Source organism: Coregonus clupeaformis, chromosome 10 (genome assembly GCF_020615455.1).
Source record: "Coregonus clupeaformis isolate EN_2021a chromosome 10, ASM2061545v1, whole genome shotgun sequence".
NCBI lineage: Eukaryota > Metazoa > Chordata > Actinopteri > Salmoniformes > Salmonidae > Coregonus > Coregonus clupeaformis.
The window spans coordinates 47,793,343-47,812,471 of record NC_059201.1 but is presented as its reverse complement, the minus strand read 5'-3'; the positions used below and the strand labels follow the sequence as shown (position 1 = coordinate 47,812,471).

At 48.1% G+C, this 19,129-nt stretch overlaps 1 pseudogene; it reads right to left on the bottom strand.

Moving 5' to 3' along the window:
• Positions 1-8,416: 8,416 nt before the first annotated feature.
• On the bottom strand, positions 8,417-17,732 carry LOC121574637 (annotated as a pseudogene).
• Between the last annotated feature and the right edge of the window lie 1,397 nt (positions 17,733-19,129).

Here is a 19,129-nt window from a genome sequence, read left to right as displayed (position 1 = left end):
CCCAGTGATGTACTGGGCCGTATGCACTATCCTCTGTAGTGCCTTGCGGTCGGAGGCCAAGCAGTTGCCATACCAGGCGGTGATGCAACCAGTCAGGATGCTCTCGATGGTGCAGCTGTTTAACTTTTTGAGGATCTGAGGACCCATGCCAAATCTTGTCTTGGTGTGTTTGGACCATGGTAGTTTGTTGGTGATGTGGACACCAAGGAACTTGAAGCTCTCAACCTGCTCCACTACAGCCCCGTCGATGAGAATGGGGGCGTGCTCGGCCCTCCTTTTCCTGTAGTCCACGATCATCTCCTTTGTCTTGATCATGTTGAGGGAAAGGTTGTTGTCCTGGCACCTGCCTAAATGACTAAAGACCCATAGGTCTCTGACCTCCCTATAGGCTGTCTCATCGTTGTGGGTGATCAACCCTACCACTGTTGTGTCGTCGGCAAACTTAATGATGGTATTGGAGTCATGCTTGGCCACGCAGTCATGGGTGAACAGGGAGTACAGGAGGGGACTAAGCACGCACCCCTGAGGCGCCCCCGTGTTGAGGATCAGCGTGGCAGATGTGTTGTTGCCTACCCTTACCACCTGGAGGCGGACTCTCAGGAAGTCCAGGTTCCAGTTGCAGAGGTCCAGGTTCCTCACAGGTCCTCAACTGGCAGCTTCATTAAATAGTACCCGCAAAACACCAGTCTCAACGTCAACAGTGAAGAGGCGACTCCAGGATGCTGACCTTCTAGGCAGTTGCAAAGAAAAAGCCATATCTCAGACTGGCCAATAAAAATAAAATATTAAGATGGGCAGTCTGAGATATGGGTTTTTCTTAACAACTCTGCCTAGAAGGTCAGCATCCAGGAGTCGCCTCTTCACTGTTGATGTTGAGACTGGTGTTTTGCGGGTACTATTTAATGAAGCTGCCAGTTGAGGACCTGTGAGGTGCCTGTTTCTCAAACTAGACACTCTAATGTATTTGTCCTCTTGCTCAGTTGTGCACCGGGGCCTCCCACTCCTCTTTCTATTCTGGTTAGAGCCAGTTTGTGCTGCTCTGTGAAGGGAGTAGTACACAGCGTTGTACGAGATCTTCAGTTTCTTGGCAATTGCTCGCATGGAATAGCCTTAATTTATCAGAACAAGAATAGACTGACGAGTTTCAGAAGAAAGTTATTTGTTTCTGGCCATTTTGATCCTGTAATCGAATCCACAATATGCTGATGCTCTCAAGAAAGCCAGTTTTATTGCTTCTTTAATCAGCACAACAGTTTTCAGCTGTGCTAACATAATTGCAAAAGGGTTTTCTAATGATCAATTAGCCTTTTCAAATGATAAACTTGAATTAGCAAACACAACGTGCCACAGGACTGATGGTTGCTGATAATGGGCCTCTACGCCTATGTAGATATTCCATTAATAATCAGCCGTTTCCAGCTACAATAGCCATTTACAACATTAACAATGTCTACACTGTAATTCTGATCAATTTTATGTTATTTTTATGGACAAAAAAAATGCTTTTCTTTTTGAAAACAAGGACATTTTTAAGTGACCCCAAACTTTTGAACGGTAGTGTACATTCTCAATGAAGTAAGCAATATATCACATTCATAATATAGGAAAGAGGAGCCAATTTAAGTATGTATGCAACAGAGTATGTATTATTGCTCCCATCTGTCACATGCACTTATGTTAGCTTTTTCAAAAGCTTTAAAACTGGCAGCAAAGTAGTCCAACATAGAATAAACCAACAGATCACTTCAACTACAATAACATTCTCAGTAAAGGTTACAGATTTTTTTTTGCTTGCTATGACTGTGATATGTTGTTGTTTATCGACCTTAGTTGAATGCACTAACGTTAAGTCGCTCTGGACAAGAGCGTCTGCTGAATGACCAAAATGTAAACGTTAAAACAAACACTTGCAAAGCATGCTGGGTACCTTGAGCATTCAATGATGGGTGAGACATAAAAGCAGCCCACTGCTGATGTGTGTGTGTTTTTTTTGTGTCTGTGCGTGTGTGCACATGTGTATGGTGGACAGATTGTCTCCGACTGTGTTAATAGAGAGGAGGACCGGGGGATGGGAAACCCAACAAAATTGTGGAACCTTATGGAAAACAGACATGTTGAGTGTTTGAAAAACAAACACCACTCCACTTAAAATTGGGCCTTACCACTGGCCCTGCCACCACACCCACGCCCTCCTCTCCTCACTGGCCCTGATAAGCCTGATAACAGCCTCAGCGTTGGGAGCAGCCGCCTAGGTTTAAACCCACTGGTAAACTATAATGAGCCAGCAGAATGGAGACAAGAAATGTGCCAACACACAGTACTTAGCAGGGCCTTGGATTTAGATTTAGACTGACTAGACTGGTCTATGGATACATTCCCTCCTCTCTGACGACTCAAACTGAAGAATTCCGCTGCTCTATGTTCGCTACATACCTCAGTCTGAGACTGCCATCGTTTAAGTCGTTTGTGGTGACGTGAAAATGAGGGGTGTTGTACAAAACAAAGTAATCAGCAATTGGATCATCTGTAACCCATCAAAGTATCAAAGCCTATTACGAATGTTCAAAATGCCACTATACCCACGTGTGTTCTGGCTCTCGCCCAACCCATCGGTTTCTGGTACCAAACAGAACAGTTAGAAAGTGTTTGCATTCTAGAAATCTTCGGGGAGGTACTCGGATCCAGACTCAGGGCTCCCGAGTGGCGCAGCGGTCTAAGGCGCTGCATCTCAGTGCTTGAGGCGTCACTACAGACCCCCTGGTTCGATTCCAGGCTGTATCACAACCAGCCGTGATTGGGAGTCCCATAGGGCGGTGCACAATTCGCCCAGCGTCGTCCGGGTTTGGCCGGTGTAGGCCGTCATTGTAAATAATAATTAGTTCTTAACTGACTTGCCTAGTAAAAAAAATTAAATTAAAAAGATTTAAAAGATAAAAAAACTAAAATTGCGGAGAAGAAACTAACATCCGTGGGCGTGTAGCGTTTGGCCGGAGCAAGGAGTTTGGGTAGCCAGGCAACCTCTCTCCCCCCCTGAGCTGTTCTCATCAGCTAAACGGATCAGGGTGATATGATCAAAACCAGACCTCTGGGGTGACCAAACAATAGCCAAACTACTCTTAAGAGTATGTGTGTGTAAACACCCTGAGGACAAGGCACATTTGACAGATAATAGAGATCACGATGTGGGGTAAACGAGGTAGCATGATGAACCATCAGCTTTAACAACAGTAGTTTATTAGGACCCCATGTTTTGCCTTGACTAGCCAGTCATAAAGAAGTAGCCCTAAGAACTAGGGGGGGTATGTCCTTTCCATACTACGACAAATATGCATGGGTGTGTGAATAAGCCTACAGGACTAGGGGATAGGCCTTTTCTAAAATGAATTGTGTGGGTGTGTGTGTCAGCATGCGTGTGCATGAGTAGATCAGAGATCTTGCACGTGTTAGTGTGTGTCAGCAGAACATTCCAACACACAGATTCATATCCAGGGCTGGATTAAGAAATCATAGGCCCTGGAGCGTTGTTTTTTTCAGGCTGTTGGTTGTGGCCTGTGGAATGTTGTCCCACTCTTCTTCAATGGCTGTGCGAAGTTGCTGGACATAGGCGGGAACTGGAACACACATCGATCCAGAGCATCCCGAACATGCTTAATGGGTGACATGTCTGTTGAGTATGCAGGCCATGGAAGAACTGGGACATTTTCAGCTTCCAGGAATTGTGTGCAGAACCTTGCAACATGGGGCCGTGCATTATCATGCTGAAACATGAGGTGATGGCGGTGGATGAATGGCACGACAATGGGCCTCAGGATCTCACCACGGTATCTTTGTGCATTCAAATTACCATAGATAAAATGCAATTGTGTTTGTTTTCCATAGCTTATGCCTTTCCATACTATAACCCCGCCGCCACCATGGGGCACTCTGTTCACAACGTACAGTTGAAACCGGGATTCATCCGTGAAGAGCACACTTCTCCAACATGCCAGTGGTCATCGAAGGTGAAAAGTCGGTTACAACGCCAAACTGCAGTCAGGTCAAGACCCTGGTGAGGACGACGAGCACGGAGATGAGCTTCCCTGAGATGGTTTCTGACAGTTTGTGCAGAAATTCTTCGGTTGTGCAAACCCACAGTTTAATCAGCTGTCTGGGTGGCTGGTCTCAGATGATCCCGCAGGAGAAGAAGACGGATGTGGAGGTCCTGGGCTGGCGTGGTTACACGTGGCCTGCTGTTGTGAGGCTGGTTGGACATACTGCCAAATTCTCTAAAACGCTTATGGTAGAGAAATTATCATTACATTCTCTGGCAATTCCTGCAGTCAGCATGCCAATTGCACGCTCCCTCAAAACAGAGATATCCGTGGCATTGTGTTGTGTGACAGAACTGCAGATTTTAGAGTGGCCTTTTATTGTCCCCAGCATCAACTTCTTGATATACCACACCTGTCAGGTGGATAGATTATCTTGGCAAAGGAAAAATGCTCACTAACATGGATGTAAACAAGTCCGTTTTTTGGGGGGGGAATAATATTTTTGTGCGTTTGGAAAATGTCTGTGATCTTTTATTTCAGCTCATGAAACATGGGACCAACACTTTACATGTTGAGTTTATATTTTTGTTCAGTATATGTCTATGGCCACAACGCAACAAGGTGTATGTTTGGCACGCATCCTGCCCAAATTGCGGCCTTCTCGACTGTAGGCAACCAGTTACTGCCAAAATAAAGGAAACGCTGGAGTAAAGGAGATATACAAAGTTTATGTTATGGTGTGTGGGGTGTATTTTCCTGGCATGGTTTAGGTCCACTTGTAGAATCTAAGCCAAGGCACATTAAAGCTGTTATGGCAGCTGCTTGTGTTGGCCCAACACCCTATTAAGACACTTTTTGTTGGTGTTTCCTTTATTTTGGCAGTTACCTGTATGTGCTTGTGATAAAATGTAATCCAAAGTTATTTTTTTGAAACTATTGGTCCTCTGTGGCTAAATTATGCTCTCTGGTGTATTTTGAACTTTGAGAGCGGGCTCCTGTGGTTTGGCTTGGGCCCCTGACTCACACAATTGACCTGTCACATTTATTTATTATGCAGTTTATTTAGTTTATTTTGATGAATCAGGTGCCCAATCATGGCAGGGCCCCCCACGTGGGCCCCCTACCTCCTCTCCTCCCCCCCATCTGATGATTAGCAGAGCGGCAGCAGCAGGCTGTCTACACTCATTGAGAGCGGGTTCCTGAATCCTCCTGTGGTTGGCGGTTGCAGTAAAAAAATACAAAATATATACTACATATATAATACAGTATATACTGTATATATGTATATATATATATCTTTTTTTGTATTACTTTTCTTGCTGCCTCTTGGGCCCCCCACAGGCCTGGGCCCAGGGGCTTCAGCCCCGGTAAGCTCCTGCATTAATCCGTCCCTGTTCATATCATTCAGATCAACATCAGAGGGAGCCTAGGCCACTCCCGTGGGTTACAGGTTGTAACTCGACCTCCTTCCCAGGGTGCACTGCATTGTGATTACCTGTGGCAGGAAGCCAGTTCCTGAGAATGTCTCTGTTCATCAGATTAGTAAACCAAGATAACAGCTGATTATACCACAGGAGAGGTCTGTTGTTTTAGTTATGGCTAGAGCCAGCCACCCTATCAGCCCCCAGCAAGACAGATAAGAGGTCTTCTAACTTCACCCAGCACAATGGAGAGTGCATTTTTTGTGCTGAGACCCACCTAAAACTTTTGGGACACCAAGTCAACAAAACCAATGTTTAGTCAGGTCTGAAAGTAGTCTGAAATTGTAACCAAAAGGGAATCCTCCCCAACCCACCAGTGAGTCCCGATGCACTATTTAAGAAACACTGGTCTGGCATCATTTAGCTGAAGGAGGATATAATTACATGCTACGAGGGGGGTTTGCTGAGTGCTAGGCTTCGGGGAGTTTGTGTGTGGTAAAGTGTGTGAGACTGAGACTTGAGTGTGTGTTGGTGCTAGATTTTGAGGTGTGTGTGTGTAGTTGTGTATTAGTGTGTGTTGGTGCTAGGCTTTGAGGTGTGTGTGTGTAGTTGTGTATTAGTGTGTGTTGGTGCTAGGCTTTGAGGTGTGTGTGTGTAGTTGTGTATTAGTGTGTGTTGGTGCTAGGCTTTGAGGTGTGTGTGTGTGTAGTTGTGTATTAGTGTGTGTTGGTGCTAGGCTTTGAGGTGTGTGTGTGTGTGTAGTTGTGTATTAGTGTGTGTTGGTGCTAGGCTTTGAGGTGTGTGTGTGTGTGTAGTTGTGTATTCATGTGTGTTGGTGCTAGGCTTTGAGGTGTGTGTGTAGTTGTGTATAAGTGTGTGTTGGTGCTAGGCTTTGAGGTGTGTGTGTGTGTGTAGTTGTGTATTAGTGTGTGTTGGTGATAGGCTTTGAGGTGTGTGTGTGTGTAGTTGTGTATTAGTGCTTGGCGTAGGCGCTATTCTCCTCTCCCAGAGACAGGAAGCAGCCAAGGCCACTCTAACACTCATCTTTCACTCTCTCGCTTTACTTCCACTCCTTCGCCACTGCTCTCTCTACCTTCTCTCTCTCTCTTCCTTGCTGCAGCTGTTGGTCTCGATGAGGTGTGATGTCACAGCCGCCCAGCCAATCAGGTGCTGTTGTCGAGGGAGAACAGAGCGACTAAGCAGAGGAAAGAAAGGAGGGGTGGAGAGGGGAGGAGGAAGGGTTTGGTGTGTAGTGTGGTCTGCCTGGTGGGAGCTCCTTGTGAACAGCGATGAGAGCCAGATCACCATACCTCTGTGTTTAGTTCTTCTCTTTTCCTGGCCTGGACAAACATCTCTTCAAGGAGCCCAGCCTCCAACCCCAGTGTTTATCATCATATTCCCCTGGACTTATTTCATAAGACGTAAACACAGGTCCTGGACTGTGAGTAATCTGGAATAGGTGAAGCCACACCCACTGTACGCCACAACTACTACCACCATGAGAGTTGTGATAAAGGGGGGACTGGTTGGAGCATGGCTGGGCTGGGGAGGGGAGAGAGGGCTGGGGTGCTGCTTGGCCATCCCCCTTTGTGTGAGAGGCAGGCAGGGAGGATGCAGGGTGGGTGTGGGCGCAACATTGGCAACCCATAACAAATGAGAGGTGGAGACAGCCGGCGGTGGAACGCAAAGATTCAATGGAGACCTTTGTTTTGTCTTCTCTCTTTACCTTTGTTTTGATCCCAGAGTTTATTTTTCCACTTTTTTTGTCATGATTTGAGTTGTTTCATTACAACATGAATGAACTCAACTTTTGTTTCCTTTACCCATACCACTTAACAGTGGGACCAGTAGAAGGCTAGATTTACATTATTACATTTAAGATGCACTGTGTACTGTGACGTTTTATGGTGTGTTACTGCTTTTGTCTTGTGTTTAAAATGTACATGATGCCACAAACAAAACTTCACATAGGAGAGACTCAAGTCAGTAAATATAATCAAAGACAAGAAGCTTATCTTTCTGAAAGGACAACTCCATAAAAATCTATTCCCAGAAAATGTCTTTCCCAAAGGAAAGTAACATTTCTGTTAACATTTAGGAAAGAATTAGCAGCAATTAGCCCTTTCCTGTACTTTTTTCTACAGTTTATGAAGTCTAGAAACTTTCCGATTCAGCAATTGTCTGAATCGAGGACTTCCTCCAAAACATGAGCCGAGGACTTCCTCCAAAGCATGGTAATTGTTCAGGGTATTCTAGGTGTGAGTCTGACCCCTGGTGGTGAAAATACTATGCCCAGAAATTGTCTGGTAGACCCACACACACACAAAAAAAGTAAAACTATTTATTGACAAATGTACACCTCAGCACAGATCCAGATATACAGCACAGCATGATATCATATTGGACTCTGTGATTTGTTCATTTCTTCAACGACGTAGACATGGCAACTTTTAGCTCCTTAGACCGACAGTCTCACTCAGAGCAGATTCATCAGTGTTTCAGTTGAAAGAATCCATCTGTTTAAGAGTGTTCTCCAAACCAAAACTTCAAGATTTAGAGCTTGATGAGCAGATGCAGAAGTACACAGTACTGGTCCTGGAAAAATCATTGCAGTCAGAGTTGCAAAACCAAACCAAAAGTTATTGTATCATGATTATTGTATTGGAGGTCAAACCTAAACTGGAGCTAACTTTAGTGGGGCTGCAGCTTTTCAGAAGCAGCAGGATGAGTATGCTACTGTATTGTGGTTAAACAAACAAAGATCGATCTGCTCATCCTCACATCTGAACATTCTAAACCCAGTCTCCATGACAACAGCCCCTCGGATTCTCTCTCTGATTTTTTCTGAGATCCGCTCACTCTGTGTTTGTGGCAGGAGACTGGGCTCCAGGAGTGCTCTGGAGCTGGTCGGAGCGGGCTCCGTGTCGTACCCAGGAAAGGGTGCTGTTTGGGGGTAAGTGTGTCTCAGCAGCCCCCCTCTGATGTGTCCTTGTCCTGAACCAGCCCTCCCTGCTGGATGGCAGCTGTCGCCATGCTGATGGCCTCCTCCAACGTCTGCTGCTCCTCCAGCTACACACACATACTATTAACACTCAGTATAATGCTAAGAGTACAACTTGACAAGTTCTTAACCTCTCTGTGTGTGTGTGTGTGTGTGTGTGTGTGTGTGTGTGTACTGACCTGAACAGCAATCTGTGTGCCGTTAGCCGTGGCCAGCAGTGCCACCTGCTGGTAGTGAGGGCCAGAGCCCTGTGAGCCACCTGTCATTATGCCCTCCGACGTCACTATGGCAACCTGGAGAGGAAAGACAAACCACCAATAACATGCTGATCTACTTTACAGTACAAAGATTGACATTTAAGAGCAAATACTGCTTCATACATTTAGCCTAGTGTGGGCTAAGGAGTATGTGTGTGTGTAACCTACCTGCTGCAGCTCCTTGCCCTCCCCTGTAACCATGGTAATGTGGTGGTGTCCCATGGCGATCATGTCCGTCTGGTGGGTCGGCAGGGAGATGGTTGTGCCGTCCAGCATTAACATGGTGATGGCCATGCCGAGCGCCTGCAGGTCCTCTGCCAACAGACCCACCTGCCAGAAGAGAACAGGTCAAAGTGGAGGACAGAGAACCAACTGTTTTTATAATACACTCAAGTTCTGATAAATGCAACAGCTTGGGACTGTGGTGACAGCATGTACTAAAACGGAGCGGAAAAGTGGAAAATGTATGCCCTTTTCTTTCCATATCACACAAGTGGAATCACTAGATAGGAAAGTAGAACTACCTGAGAGCCAATGATGTCTTGGGAACCCGACCCATCCTCTTTCTGCTCCGCCCCCTCCAGGAAGGAGGCCTGTGAATGGTCATTCATCGCTTTTGCAAAAGAGAAACAGAGGCGGGTCATCAACGAATGAGGGGATTCGATTATCTGGCCCGGGTTACCCCAATGAGAGTTTGCACCATGTTAAAAGTGATTGCATTTGTTTTGGAACAAGGCTGCCTCCCGGGCATGAGCCAGGTGCCCCGTTCAAAGCCTGTGGTGAAGTCGGATTAAAACAAAAGTGACGTAGCCTAGGCTAGTGTCACGTTCGTCGAAGGAGGAGGACCAAGGCGCAGCGTTGAAGGTGAACATGCTTTTTTAAATTAGAATGATAACACGAACAAAACAACAAACGATACGTGCAGTCCTACGGTACAAACCAAAAGGAACAAGATCCCACAAACACTGTGGGAAAACTGGCTGCTTAAGTATGGTTCCCAATCAGAGACAACAAGCAACAGCTGATACCCATAGCCTCTGATTGAGAACCACACTGGCCAACATAGAAATACAATACTAGACCGAACACAATAGAAAACTCACACCCTGGCTCAACATACTAGAGTCCCCAGAGCCAGGGCGTGACAGTACCCCCCCCCAAAGGCGCGGACTCCGGCCGCGCCAACCAAACACCACAGGGAAGGGACCGGGTGGGCACTCCGCCTTGGCGGCGGATCCGGCTCCGGGCCTGATCCCCACTCCCTCTCCAACCCCCCAAAGTACCCCTGGTCCGGTCTGGCCCCGCTGGCCGGAGCTGGACTGCACACTGGTGGAGCGGATTGCTCTAGCTCCGGCGTGAAGCAGCTGACCGGTGCCGGACCAGGCACCGGTGGAACAGGCATGGGCCGTGCCGGACTGACGACGCACACCACTGGCTTGGTGTGGGGAGCAGGAACGGGCCGGACCGGGCTGGCGACGCTCACCATAGGCTTGATGCGGGGAGCAGGAGCGGGCCGGACCGGGCTGGCGACGCGCACCATTGGCCTGGTGCGGGGAGCAGGAACAGGCCGGGCCGGGCTGGCGACGCGCACCATAGGCTTGGTGCGGGGAGCAGGAACAGGCCGGGCCAGGCTGGCGACGCGCACCATTGGCTTGGTGCGGGGAGCAGGAGCGGGCCGGACCGGGCTGACGAAGCGCACCACTGACTTGGTGCGGAGAGCAGGAATGGACCGGACTGGGCTGGCGACGCGCACCACAGGCTCGGCGCAAGGGACAGGAACAGACCGGACCGTACTGGGGACACACACCACTGGCCCTACGCAGGGATCAGGAACGGGCCGGACCGGACTGGTAACACACCCCAGTACCTCTCGCCGTGCCTCTACACCTTCCTTCCCCTTTTTGACCAGTGGCCCCCGTAACCTGGCGGCCTCCTCTGCCAACCCGCTGGGCCGCTCTATCGCGGTCTCCTGCTGCCCCGTCGTCCACGGCGTGAGCCCCCCCCTAAAAATTTTCTGGGCTTCTCTCCTACCCGTGGACTAGGTCTCCATATCTCCCGCCAGCCTTTCGCCCTTCTGCTTCCAAGTCAAGCCCCTCTCTTCCTCACACGGCTCGACCCAGTCGAGGAGGCGAAGGAGATCCGCTAGAGATCTCCCTGGCGATGGCTCCTGGACACGCTGCTTGGTCCAGTCTTGGTGGGATCTTCTGTCACGTTCGTCGAAGGAGGAGGACCAAGGCGCAGCGTTGAAGGTGAACATGCTTTTTTAAATTAGAATGATAACACGAACAAAACAACAAACGATACGTGCAGTCCTACGGTACAAACCAAAAGGAACAAGATCCCACAAACACTGTGGGAAAACTGGCTGCTTAAGTATGGTTCCCAATCAGAGACAACAAGCAATAGCTGATACCCGTTGCCTCTGATTGAGAACCACACTGGCCAACATAGAAATACAATACTAGACCGAACACAATAGAAAACTCACACCCTGGCTCAACATACTAGAGTCCCCAGAGCCAGGGCGTGACAGCTAGATTAAGCACGTGGAGTAATGAGTAGGATTCTGTGTTTTCACATGCAAAAGTGATCGCTTTTGATAAAAACACATCTGCCTTCCCAATGAAAACTAATTTGAAAATATGAACATATATTTTATGGAAAATAGAGTGTATGTTTGTATGTTTCTGGACGATGCACCATGCTGCCTTGTTGACAACATGGCTGAGCGGCGCAGATTATTGTTCAGAAGGGAGCTCCTTCCTCACCGCTTTTGTCCGTTCACGTCACAGGCCATGGACCGGTGCACCGCGGCTCAGGTTAATAGAACTCCCTCAACGAATGAATGCTGTTAAGACCTTCGAGAGGAAATTAGTCCACAACTGGTGTTTGTTATAGGAGTGTCTCTACATACCTTCCTCATCCCATGTGGCCTCAAAGTCTCCGTGCGTGGTGCATTTGTGCACGGCCAACGTGGAGGTCTGTCTGTAGGTCTTGCCACAGTGGTTGCAGGTGTAAGGTTTGCAGTGTGTGTGAACCACATGGTGCTTGTACAGGCTGGAGTACTCCGTAAATCGTTTCCCACAGCCAGGTACTGTACACAGGTAGGGCTTCTCTCCTAAAGGACAGAGAGGGGCGGAGAGGGAGATAGAAAGAGGGAGGGAGCGGGGGAGAGAGTACTTATTCATGTGAAGTATCTAATTAAACAGTCATGTTATCTCTCACCTGTTTGTATTTTCATGTGGTATTAGTAGTGTGTGTTTTATCTTGGGGTGCATCTTACCTGTGTGTATCCTCATGTGGTTCTTGTAGTTAGTGGCACTGACGAAGCCTCATCCACAGGAGGGTTCAGGGCACATGTGTTCTGATGTGGACCTTCCTGATGTTAGAGGTGGTGAAGGTACGACCACACCCCTCAAACGGACACTTAAACAGCTTCTCATCTGACAGAGAGAAAGAAAAATGTCAGGGGAAGAGATTGAGAGAAGGAAAGAAAGAGATATGGGGGAAGAGCACCTACAGCCCTTGAACAGGCACTTAAACAGTGTCCCATCTAACAAAAAGAGGGAGGGAAACAAGGAGGGAAAGATAAAAAGGAGAAAATTAGGGAGAGAAAGTGAGACGGAGCGTAAGAGGTCTACACTGAATGTACAAAACATTAGGAACACCTTCCTAATATTGAGTTGCACCCCCCTTTTGCCCTCAGAACAGCCTCAATTCATTGGGGCATGGATTCTAGAAGGTGTCGAAAGCATTCTATAGGGATGCTGGCCCATGTTGACTAATGCGTCCCACAGTGTCAAGTTGGCTGGTAGTGGATTTCAGAATAGCTCGTTCCATCTCATCCCACAGATGCTCAATTGGATTGAAATCTGGTGACTGGGCAAGCCACTGCAGTAAGCTGATTTCACTGTCATGTTCTTGGAACCATTCCTGGACAATCCTAGACTTGTGGCATGGGGCATTATTCTGCTGGAAAACTCAATTCGCAGATGGATATACTGCTGCCATGAAGGGATGCACCTGATTGGCAATGATGTTCAGATATGCTGGGGCATTCATATGTTGCTCCACTTTTATCAAGGGGCCCAATGTGTGCCATGAAAACACATCCCACACCATCACCAGCCTGCAATGATGACACGAGGCATAATGGATGCAAGTACTCATGCGGTTTTCTCCATACCCTAGTCCTCCAATCAGCGTGAAACAGCAGGAACCGGGATTCATCAGACAAGGCAATGTTTTTCCAATTCTCCAGTGTCCAGTGTTTTCGTTCCTTAGCCCACTGCAACCGTATATTCTTGTTTTTTGCTGAAGGTCGTCAGCTGCCATACCCCATTTGTGTCAAGGCACGACGAGTTGTGCATTATTTTATGTGTCTTTGAGCACCAATGTTGTACTGGACTGTCAGTTGACTAACTGTAACCTGTCTGTTGCTCTGCACAATTCCTGTCAGCCTCCTTTGTCCTCTTTCATCAATGACCCGTTTTCGACCACTGGCCTGTTGTTGGCTGGATGTCCTTTGGGTGGGTGGCGGTCCAGTCTTGATACACACGGGAAATGGTTGAGCGTGAAAAACACAGCAGCGTTGCAGTTCTTGACAAACTCAAACCGGTGCGCCTGGCACCTACTACCATACCCTGTTCAAAGGCACTTAAATATTTTGTCTTGCCCATTCACCCTCTGAATGGCACACATACACAATCCATGTTTCAAGGTTTAAAAATCCTTCTTTAACCTGTCTCCTCCCCTTCATCTACACTGATTGAAGTGGATTTAACAAGTGACATCAATAAGGGATCATAGCTTTCACCTGGTCAGTCTATGTCATGGAAAAGCAGGTGTTCCTAATGTTTTGTACACTCAGTGGAGAAGTACAGAGATATGACGAGATGAGGGAAAGAGAAAGTGACAGAAAAAGAGGGGAAAAACGAAGAAAATATGTGGTGGGGGAAAGATGCAGGGTGTGTGTGTGTATCCTGCAACCTGTGTGTGTGCGAACGTGTTTCTGGAGGTCTCCGGAGGTTTTGAAGGCCTTGAAGCACGTCTTCAGGACACTTGTATGGTTTCTCTCCAGTGTGTGTTCGCAGGTGACTCTTCAGGCCATAACCTGTGGCGAACGCCTTTCCACACGTCAGCACGTCACACCTTTATGGCCGGACACCTGTATGAGCCCACTCATGCACCTGACAAGACAGGGGCAACGTTAGTATAACATTCACATCTTATCAAGTGGTAACACGTGTGTGTGTGTGTGTGTGTGGTATATTGAGGTGGTGACGCATGTGGCAAGGACTACAAACCATTCCTGACTATAAAGGGAAAGCCAGCTGTGTGGCAAACACTGATGGCTCTCTCCCAGACGAGCTAAACACTTTCTATGCTGACTTTGAGGTAAACAATACCGATCCTCCTACGAGGGCCCCCGCCGCTCAAAGGGACTGTGTGCTCCCGATCTCTATGGCCAACGTGAGTACTCGCAAGGCAGCCAGCCCAGATGGTAGCTTCATGATTTCCACCATTGTTCCTGTATCCAAGCAAACAAAGATAAACTGCCTAAATGACTATCGCCCTGTAGCACTCACTTCTGTCATCATGAAGTGCTTTGAAAGACTGTTCAAGGACCACATCAGTTCCACCTTAACTGACACCCTGGACCCACTACAATTTGCATACCACCCCAATAGATCCACGGACGACGCAATCGTCATTGCGCTGCACTCTGCCCTATCCCACCTGGACAAGAGGAATACCTATGTGAGAATGCTATTCATTGACTACAGCTCAGCTTTCATACCCCATATTCCCCTCCAAGCTCATTAAGCTCAGGCCCTGGGTCTGAACACCTCCCTCTGCAACTGGATCATGGACTTCCTGACGGGCCAACCCCAGGTGGTGAGGGTAGGCAACAACAACTCTGCCAAGCTGACCCTCAACACGGGGGCCCCCCAGGGATGTGTGCTCATCCAACTCCTGTAGTCACTGTACACCCACAACAACACGACAGTGGTGGGCCTGATCGCCGACGAGACAGCCTACAGGGAGGAGGTTAGAGCCCTGGCAGAGTGGTGCCAGGACAACAGCCTCTTCCTCAACATCAGCAAAACCATGGAGGTGATCGTGGACTACAGTAAACGGGGGGAGGGGAGCACGACCCCAGCTGCATCGGCGGGGCTGCAGTAGAAACGGTCAAAAGCTTCAGCGCCTCTTCAACCTCAGGCAACTGAAGAAATCTGGCATAGCCCCTCAGATCCTCAAGAAGTTATACAGCTGCACCATCAACAGCATCTTGACCGGCTGCATCACCGCCTGGTATGGCAACTGCACCGCCTTCAACCGCTAGGCTCTACAGAGGGTGGTGCGGACAGCCCAATACATCACTGGGGGCAAGCTCCCTGCCCTTCAGGACATTTACACCAGGTGGTGTCTGAGGAATCACAGGAAGATCATCAAGGACTCCAGTCACATGAGCCACGGACAGTTCACTTTGTTAGCATCTGGCAAACAGTATCGGAGCGTAGGGTCTCGGACCAACAGGCTTCGACACAGCGTCTACCATCAGGCCATCAGACTGGTGAACAGCTAACCCTAGCTGTCTCCCTGTACAAACCTGCACCTTAGATACTATTTGCACTGACTGCCCACACATCCAACCCTTACACACAACCACACACACACAACCACACGCACACATACATACATACCTCTTTTATACCTGCTGTAAACTGTACGTGACAAATAAAATGATTAGATTTTGATTTGACTGTGGTGTGTGTGCTGTGATGTAGAGCAGTGGTTCTCAACCAGGGGTACTAGGACGCCTGGGGGAAATTGGCCTATCCACAGGGGGTACTTGAGAAGACTCATGAGACCATAGACTTACTGGTAAAATGCACATTAGGGGGTACTTCAGAGCAAAATTCAGTTGGTAGTACACTAACCGAAAAGGGTTGGGAACCATTGATGTAGAGTGTGTGTGTGTGGTACCTTGAGGTGGTGTGCTGTGGTGGAGGGTGTGTGTGTGGTACCTTGAGGTGGTGTGCTGTGGTGGAGGGTGTGTGTGTGTGGTACCTTGAGGTGGTGTGCTGTGGTGGAGGGTGTGTGTGGTACCTTGAGGTGGTGTGCTGTGGTGGAGGGTGTGTGTGTGCGTGGTACCTTGAGGTGGTGTGCTGTGGTGGAGGGTGTGTGTGCATGGTACCTTGAGGTGGTGTGCTGTGGTGGAGGGTGTGTGTGTGCGTGGTACCTTGAGGTGGTGTGCTGTGGTGGAGGGTGTGTGTGTGCGTGGTACCTTGAGGTGGTGTGCTGTGGTGGAGGGTGTGTGTGCGTGGTACCTTGAGGTGGTGTGCTGTGGTGGAGGGTGTGTGTGTGCGTGGTACCTTGAGGTGGTGTGCTGTGGTGGAGGGTGTGTGTGCATGGTACCTTGAGGTGGTGTGCTGTGGTGGAGGGTGTGTGTGTGCGTGGTACCTTGAGGTGGTGTGCTGTGGTGGAGGGTGTGTGTGTGCGTGGTACCTTGAGGTGGTGTGCTGTGGTGGAGGGTGTGTGTGCATGGTACCTTGAGGTGGTGTGCTGTGGTGGAGGGTGTGTGTGTGCGTGGTACCTTGAGGTGGTGTGCTGTGGTGGAGGGTGTGTGTGTGCGTGGTACCTTGAGGTGGTGTGCTGTGGTGGAGGGTGTGTGCGTGCGTGGTACCTTGAGGTGGTGTGCTGTGGTGGAGGGTGTGTGTGCATGGTACCTTGAGGTGGTGTGCTGTGGTGTAGAGACGTCCACAGCCCTCGTAGTCACAGCGGAACGTCTTCTCAGCCGTCTGCTGACCCTTAGGGGAACCCCACGACCCCATCACCTGTACGATGGGCTCTATGTCCTGGAGTCCATTGGTACTGCTCATGGTCTCATCCACCTCCACATCTGACCCAGTCATCTAGGGAGAAAACGGGGGAGAGGAGAGTTGGAGAGCGTTATAATGAATCAAAGTACTACATTGCTTATGTCACCACAACATGTACAACTGCTTAGTATGTGAGAGAGCAAGAAAAAGAGACAGTGAAAGAAAAACAGAGCTTGCAAGAGAAATAACTGAGAAAGAAAGAGACAGAGAACGAATGCACACTAAACAGGGATATGTGAGATGAGAGAGTGATAGAACAGACAGAAAAAGAGAGACCTTGGCATAGTTCTCCAGGGTGGTGATGGTGTCCGTGTCCACAGTGTCGTCTGCAGCCAGCTCCTCCAGGGCGCTTCCAGGCTGCAGAGTTAGGATGGTGCTGCCAACCTGCAAGCCCAAATGGTGGTGGATGTACACTGTGCTGCCACCGTCCAGCTGCATTGCCTCCACAGCACTGGGGTCACACCCGTGTGCAGGGGTTAGAGGTTAGGGGCTCGGTTTGGATGTTTGAGATCACTTTACTTCCATCCTTTTGAGAAGTAATAATAACTGATGTGTGAGTCATTGGACCACAGAAAACAAGGTGACAACAACTCTATTGCCTTCACCAAGCCAACTTTTCTTAGAGTGGTGAATGCAGTATCTGGCCCAGGTTTGATGTTAATATACCTTTGGGTGTGTGGTGGATGTATGCGGTGGACCTGTCCTCGAGCTTAACTGCCTGGCCGTCCTGAAAGGGCAGGGGCTCTGGGGAGAGGACAGGAGAACAGCCAGCATCAGGAGAGACATGGTCTCACAGAACACACACACACAAGGTTATTCCCAAACCCTCCGGCAGACATGTTGTTCTGAGGGTGTAGAATGACCTTTCTGCTGTACAGTGACCTGGTGGATGTAGGCTGTAGTACCGTCCTCCAACTGAATAGTATCACCTTCCACCAGGTTACCATCTGAGGGTGAGAAATGTGTATTATTGTTAATATCAGTGGCAGCTATACATACTTAGGACATGTGAACGTTAGCTTTGAGTGTTTCATTGTATTTGATTAGTGTGGTTTGTTGTCACCTTTGATGGCTTGTTTGATGTAGGCAGTGGAGCCATCACTGAGGGCCACAGCCTGCAGTCCCAAACTCTCCATCCTTCTGCTCAGCCACAGATGCTCTATCTGACAATAAGAGAGACACACACACTGAGCTACTGACACTATCTTTCAATCACAGACACTGAACTGCAGACATGCATCATTCACACACACACACAGGGCTACTGACACTCCACCGCTGACGCATTTCTTCTACACACACATGCTACTGAGGAGCCCCAACAATCCTGTGTAATGCTGCATATACTTTGTTCATATTTATGTAGCCATTATCCTAACATCTTGCTCTGTAACAAGGTTAGATCATCTAGGTCAGCTGATGTGACCTCATTGCACTGATGATGACCTAGGGGTCGTGTGTGGTGGCTTGATACGTCAGAGAAGAGAAAAGGAGGTGAGTGATGTGTCCCGAGCATTAACAAGCAGTGGCTGTCCTGGACCGTCAACCAGCGAATATACCATATACTATTACCATATGTATTATGTGTATGCATCAAGGTTAGGTTCAAGATGAGTCTATGGGGAGAGTAACTTGGAGACCCGATGTTGAATTGCATTGGATTCAACGTCGGGCATAAATTAGTATTTGGACCCCTACAAGCCAGAATGTTCAATACAATTATATTTTTACTTACTTTACCGGTCTTCTGTGCGGATAGTCCTTTTGCAGGTAGGAATGTGAGACAACATATCCACAGGAAAGTATAACTACATCAACTTTTCAAAGTGCTGGTAGTGCCTTCAGATTTCTATCACCTGAAGCATGAGTAGAACCATGTGAACACGTGCACGAGCTCAGCATGTATATGTAAAGTGCATTCGGAAAGTATTCAGACCCCTTTACTTTTCCCACATTTTGTTACGTTACAGCTTTATTCTAAAATTGATTAAATGTTTTTCCCCCTGTAGTGTATTAAGATTATGACTTTGTTAATGGTTTTAAGTGGAACCTGAGAGGATGTTTATTTAGTGTCAGAGGGAATTGGTTTAGTGTGACGCCACATTGAACAGAGGGAGTGTGTTGTAAACAGGGGATTGGACAGTAGAGGGAGCCACCCATATTTTGGGGAAGATTATATATACTGGGTTTAGACGAAGAAGAGCAGAGCAGACATTGTAATTTGGAGGACACTGCTCTCCGGGTGATCATGACATCCATATACTTATGCTGAAATCTTGTGATATGAATAAAACTTATGATCAAAGTTCAGTATGGGCGGACTCCTTTGTTTAACAGCAATAATTAGCAACATTGACTCGACACTACACCCCCCCTCATCAATCTACACACAATACCCCATAATGACAAAGCAAAAACTGGTTTTTAGACATTTTTGCAAATGTATTAAAAATAGAAAACAGAAATATCACATTTACATAAGTATTCAGACCCTTTACTCAATACTTTGTTGAAGAACCTTTGGCCGCGATTA